The 6,450-nt window shown below is 54.6% G+C and overlaps 1 pseudogene; it reads left to right on the forward strand.

The window, feature by feature from the left end:
* Positions 1-3,915: 3,915 nt before the first annotated feature.
* LOC112438209 (paraneoplastic antigen Ma6E-like) lies at positions 3,916-5,721 on the forward strand (annotated as a pseudogene).
* The last annotated feature ends 729 nt before the right edge of the window (positions 5,722-6,450 follow it).

Here is a 6,450-nt window from a genome sequence, read left to right on the forward strand (position 1 = left end):
CCTCACTTGGTGATAACCCAATATACATCTCAGAAAAATGTCCAATGAACCAGGTCTACACAACTTTCCCATTGACAAACCGGGCACTTAATTGTGTCCACTTGTTATTTGTAAAGCCAGGGAGCAAAAGTAAGCCACCAATATGAACATCCCTAGCTCTACAGAAATGGAACTTAGGGAAATTATAAATCCACTAGGGTCACTTTCCCTCTCAAGTCAAAATTTCAAGTGCACCGAATACCCCTACCACCTAGTTTCTAGGATTAAAAGAGATCACTTAAAATGTCTCAAGAACAAGAACTCCAGACCCATATCTTTGTGGGTTTGGAGTAGACTTGTTCTGGTTAGGATGTAGGTCATGACAGAGCATTAATCTCATTGTAACAACTATAAAAAAATCAGATGGTCAAAAATCTCATATATATTGAGACAGTGTCTCACTCTGTCACCTCAGCTGGAGTGAAGTGGTACAGTCTCAGCTCACTGCAACCTCCGTCTCCCTGGCTCAGAGGATCTTCCCACCTCAGCCTCCTGAGAAGTGGGACTACAGGTGCACGCCACCATGCTTGGCTAATTTTTGGGTTTTTGTAGTGACGGGTTTTTGCCATGCTGCCCAGGCTGGTCTCAAACTCCTGGACTCAAGTGATCCGGCCGCCTTGGCCTCCCAAAGTGCTGGCATTACAGGCATGAGCCACCGTGCCCTGCCTGAAGTCTAAAGTAACTAAATTTCAGAGAGAGACAAACACATATCAATGGCCATTGTCCTCTCCGGCAAGAATGGTCTTACAAGGCAGAGGATTGTGCCGGCCATAGGTGCAATAATTGCTGAGATAAAGACAGTTAATGACTGTGTGGCCTGGGTAGACAGATTGGAATCTGTAGGAGCCCCAAATGCATAGCTAGTTCTCCCCATCAATGGATTCTCCTAATGAGTCTTTTTTTTTTTCTGAGTGCATGGTGACAGAAGTAATATGGCAGGCTGGGGTGAGACAGAGAGAGAGAGAGAGAGAATCAATCTTGTATTTAGGCCCCAAAGTTCTGCTTGACTCTAGCAACTGGAGGAAGCAGCCTTTAACACAAATCCTACCTTCAGGGTGTTTGAAATCTAATACTAATACTAACTAAAGATGTATGCAAGCCATGGTACAGCTCGAATTCTGATTGGATTGAAGTTATATATCTCAGGGAAACTATAGTACCTAACCAAGGAAAGAGTGTACTCTAATCCCTGTGGTTCTTTGAAGCACAATGCCTGACATGCAACTTTTAAAAACCCAGAACATGTGAAGTAACAGGGAAATGTGACCCATGATCAACAGTAATTGGCATCTCATCACTTCTCTCATGTTCCATGTTCCAAAGCAAGTCTCTAGGCCAGCCTAGATTCCAGAGGTAGGGAAACTGACTCTAACTTGTGATAGAATGAGTTTTGAAATCATATTACAAATGGAGAACCAGGGACATTAAAAAATCAATCCCAACACTTTGGGAGGTCAAGGCAGGCCAATCACGAGGTCAGGAGATCGAGACCATCCTGACTAACACGGTGAAACCCTGTCTCTACTAAAAATGCAAAAAATTAGCTAGGCGTGGTGGCACACACCTGTAGTCCCAGCTACTCAGGAGGCTGAGGCAGGAGAATTGCTTGAACCCAGGAGGCGGAGCTTGCAGTGAGCCGAGATCATGCCACTGCACTCCAGCCTGGGTGACAGAGTGAGCCTCCATCTCTCTCTCTCTCTCTCTCCCTCCCTCTCTCCCTCTCTCTCTCTACTCTCTCTCTCTCTATATATATAGAGAGAGATTTATATATATATTTTTATATACATATATACACATATATATACGTATATATGTGTGTGTATATATATGTGTATATATATATGTGTATATATATGTGTATATATATATGTGTATATATATATGTGTGTATATATATATATAAATCTACTACAAGAGTTCACAGGCAAGTCCCTCACCTACACTTTGCATAGAATGTCACATGTGGTCTGCTTCTGCCCCTCCTACCCTTACTCTCTTACTCTTCCTGTTGTTCCTGTTGGTGGCTGGGGAAGTGACGTGAGGGCAGTGGTGCCTGTGCAGCAGTGCTCAAGGATGCATCAAGGGTTCACTCTCAGGAAACTCCCAAAGCTGCTGGCCAGATGGGTAGCCAGTCCTAGACATGGCAGAGACTGGCTGAGTTTCCCAAATGCCTCTCTTGACCAAGGCCTGCAGAAACAGAAAGTCATATTTTCACATTGGCCAATCCTTGCATTCCTCAGGAAAATGGTTCCAATGTTCCCACTTACATCCTGCTTTTTCTCAGAGCTCAGACCTGGGACCACTGAGCTGGCTGCAACAACCAGCCTCCAATACCCACACCATTCTTGGCCACACCACCCTTTTTCATTCCTGTGCCCTTGTGGTTATTTACTGAAGGCTTACCGTGTGTCTAATAGAAGGTAAAGCTCCATGACTCCCCTGCAAGAAAAATGTTCTTATTGCTCATTTACAGATGAGAAACAGAGATGTTCAGTGGTTTGTGCAAAGCCACCCAGCTGCTAGGTGAAGCCAGCTTTGCCTGCTTCCAAAGGCAGTACACAGTCTTTCCAATGCAATGGCTTCCTAGGTGGTGAAGGCTGGCTTTGTAGCCTAAGAACTATGATGAGGCTCTTGAGTCAGGAACAGCTAGCCTCTTCCTGTTGTGGAGATTCCTGGAATGAGGAGGTAGGCCTGTGAATGTAGTGATCTGGGGGACCTAGTCTGGAGTCCTAGTACCTGGCTGTCCACCAACTCCCAGCTTCCAGACGCTGCCCCTAAGCATGAGCTTCCTCTCTGCCAGTTTCCAATCCCCTTTCTCTCTCAACACTTCCACTAGGCCATTTTGATGGTAGAGGGTCAATGGTTGGGCCTCTTGCCCCTGGAGGCTCAAAGCCTTGGCACATCAAGCCCTTACCGTGCAGGTCCCGATCCCAGGGCAACACGGATGCCTCCCCCTGTTTAGCTATTTGCCTCCCACAGAGACTCTGAGATTTTTCTCCCTCATCTATCTGAGGCTTCTGGGAGAAGTTGGAAGCCCACGTGCCCTTAGTACAGCTGGCCTGAGATATCCCTGCCCTGTGCAGTCCCAGATGGGCTGCTGGGGCGCGATCTTCCACCTTCCCATTCCAGGGTCTCAAGGCGGCCTCCAGAGTGGGCTCCACAGCCTGAAGGTGGCATTTCCCCGTGGGTGGTTGCAGTGTCTGCAGACAGTGAGCAGGCACCAGCGGGACCCCAGAGTGGCTGAGGGCACACTGGGCAGGAGCCAGATCGCTGTCCCCCCAGGCAGTAGGTGCGACAGCGGGTCCTGGTCTGGAGCCCGAGGAGAGGGGAGGAGGGTCTCCTTGCTGCAGGAGTCTGGGTGGGGTGAGCTCCTGGCTGCAGGGCACCTCTGGCTACAGAAGGGGGCGATGGGAGAGAGAGGGGCTCTGGCTGTGGGGGAAGGGGACTCCTGGCTGCTGATGTGGGAGGCGTGGGAGGGGGTTGCCAGGTTGCAGGGAGGATGGGATTAGGGAGAGGGCTCCTGGTCAAGTGCTGGGAAAAAGAGGAGGTGGGCACATCCAGCTGCAGGGTTGCACATGATGGTTGGAGGGGCTCCAGCTGTAAGTTTTGTGATCAGGGGCTGTTCACCAGGTGAAAGAGGCGCTTCCTGCTGTGGAGGTGGGGGGTGCAGTGAAGGACTCTGAGCTGCAGCAGTAGGGGTGGGGGAGCATGGGCTGTGACACTGGGCAGGGGAGATGCTTCAGGCCCTGCATTTGGGAGTGGCTGGTCTCTGGCTGTGCGGTGGGGGTGGGCTGACTGGCAGCAACGTCCCTCTCTCTCCTTTGCACTCACAGGCTGCGTCAGAGACTGCAACAGTCAGCACACATTCCTGTCTGATCAGGCTCCCTCCCTCAAGTCCTCTGCGATGGCTCTGGCGATGCTTCGGGACTGGTGCAGGAGGATGGGTGTGAACGCAGAGTGCTCTCTGCTCATCCTGGATATCCCTGACGACTTCGAGGAACATGAGTTCCAGGAGGCCGTGTGGGCTGCCCTGTCGCCCCTGGGCAGGTACCGAGTGCTCATCAAGGTCTTCAGAAAGGAGCTCGGGGCCAGGGCAGCCTTGGTGGAATTCGCTGAGGGTTTAAACCAAAGCTTGATTCCCCGCCAAATAGCAGGCAAAGGGGGACCCTGGAAAGTGATCTCCCTGCCCCAGGCCCTTGATGCTGAGTTTCAGGATACACCCAGTTTCCCTGCACAGCCCCAGGGGCAAGCAGTGGCCAGAGGTGCAGGTGAGACAGGAGCTGCAGGTGAGGCAGGATCTGTAGGTGAGGCAGGAGGTGTGAATGAGGAAAGATCTGCAGGTGAGGCAGGAGCTGCAGGTGAGGAAGAAGAGGCAGGTGATGGAGGAGCTACAGGTGCAGCAGGAGCCATAGGTGAAACGAGCTGTGGGTAAGGGTGAGGCAGAAGCCACAGGTGAGGGAGGATCTGCAAGTGAGGCAGAAGGTGCAGGTGAGGGAGGAGCTGGAGATGAGTTGAGAGTTGCAGAAGAGGCAAGAGAGTCAGATGAGGGAGCCGCAGGTGATACAGGACCTGCAGGTGAGGCAGGAGCTGTGGGTGAGGCAGGAGCTGTGGGTGAGGCAGGAGCTGCGGGTGAGGCAGGAGCTGTGGGTGAGGCAGGAGCTGTGGGTGAGGCAAGAGGGACAAATGTAACAAGAGCCTGGGTCCAGCCTCGGCGCTGCACCCTGCAGGCTGTGCTGGAAAACAGGACCTAACAGGAACTGAGACCCTTTTCAGGGAGGGAGCAGCCAGGCTGCAAGGAAGAGTCCTTTGAGAGCTGGATGGAGCACGCCAAGGATATGCTGCAGCTGTGGTACCATGCGTCGGAAAGGGAGAGGAAGAGGTGGCTGCTGGAGAGCTTGGGTGGCCCAGCCCTGGACGTCGTGAGCGGCCTCCTAGAGGAAGATCCCAACTTGGCGGCACTGGACTGCCAGGCACTGCTGGACTGCTGGGCGGCGGTGCTGGGGCAGGCGTTTGGAAACCGGGACCCTCGAATGACTTCCAGGCTGAAGTTCCTGACCTGAACGCAGGGGCCCTTTGCCTTCCTGGTATGCCTGGAAGGCCTGCTGCAGATGGCCCTGGAGAAGGGGGCCGTCTGCCCGGCCCTGGCCAACCACCTGTGACTGCGGTAGGTGCAGCCTCAGGCCTGCCCTAGCGAAGCACTCCAGAATACCCTGAGGGGGATGCACTGGAGAGGAGGCCGCCCTACTTCCTGGGGCTGCTTCAGCTCATCCAGGAGATGGAGGCGTGGGCGGCCTCCCCAGTGAGGAGCCAGCATGTTGTGGCCTGGCCAGTGGCCGCAGTGGAAAGTGAAGATCCAGTTGCCGCCCAGGCAGCTCCTGCCTGTGGAGATGCTGCTCAGGCCTCCTCAGCCCAGGAAGACGCCAGCCAGGCTGACCCTGGCGTGGAAAATGCTGCTGAGACTGCTCCTGCCACCAAAGAGGCTGCCAGGGGCACCCCTGCCACTAGGTAAGGTGAAAATGCCCCTGCAGGCCTCGAAGGAGCCAGAGGGTCTTGTCCAGGCAGGAGGCCAGGAGGCTGAGGAGCCCCCCGACCCAAGGGGGGCTTATGTTCATACTGGAGGAGTTGGAAAATGAGGATGGGGCCAGGAAGGTTGGTCAGCCCAAATCCTCCCCACGCAAATAGGCTCAGAGGGCCCCAGGGCCTCCTCTCCTCTCAGGCCGCAGCCTCCTGGAGGCAGTGGGGAGGCCAGGCCAGGGCTGGTCCCTCATCCCACATCAGTATCGGGGCCCCCCACCTCCCTCCAAAGGGCCCTGGCCACCACCATCAGCCCTTCCCGGTGACCCAGATGACCACGTTGATACCAAATGGGGTTGGGGGAGGCACCCCGGCTTTGCACCCAGTGCTGCACCCAGCCCCAGCCCCAAACCCTGCCGTCTCTGGGGGGCTGGCCAGGAGGGAGCCCTGAGTGGCCAGCTGCGACCTGGGTGGGGGCACCTGAAGATGTCTCTCCCCCACCCCTTGTCCTGGGTTGGGAGAGACAGGGGAAAGAGGTCCTCTCAAGGGTGCCAGCTGCCTGGGTCTCCCAAGAGGGTCGCCCCACTTGCCGTCCCCGGGGCAGGCTGCCCCCTGTTCTGGGAAGCCCACCCTCACCTGTGTAGGCCCCGTAGTGACCCACGTGCCCAGCAGACGCCCACCCACTGCTAGCTGTCGTTCCTGTGCAAAGTTGTGTGTTGTGCACCCACCCGGGCGGCCGCCACTAGGCCCGGGGCATGTGCTGTGAGCTTCCTGTGAGCCCAGGTTCTGCTCACTGCTGTCTGTCCTGCATCTTAAACACCACCTCTGCTTTCCTGGTGTAGATCTAGGCCAGCGGCTGCTTGTTCTCGTGGAGCTGTGTGTGTTCTTCTCTGAGCT

The sequence above is a fragment of the Pan paniscus genome, chromosome X (assembly GCF_029289425.2).
Source record: "Pan paniscus chromosome X, NHGRI_mPanPan1-v2.0_pri, whole genome shotgun sequence".
Classification (NCBI taxonomy): Eukaryota; Metazoa; Chordata; class Mammalia; order Primates; family Hominidae; genus Pan; species Pan paniscus.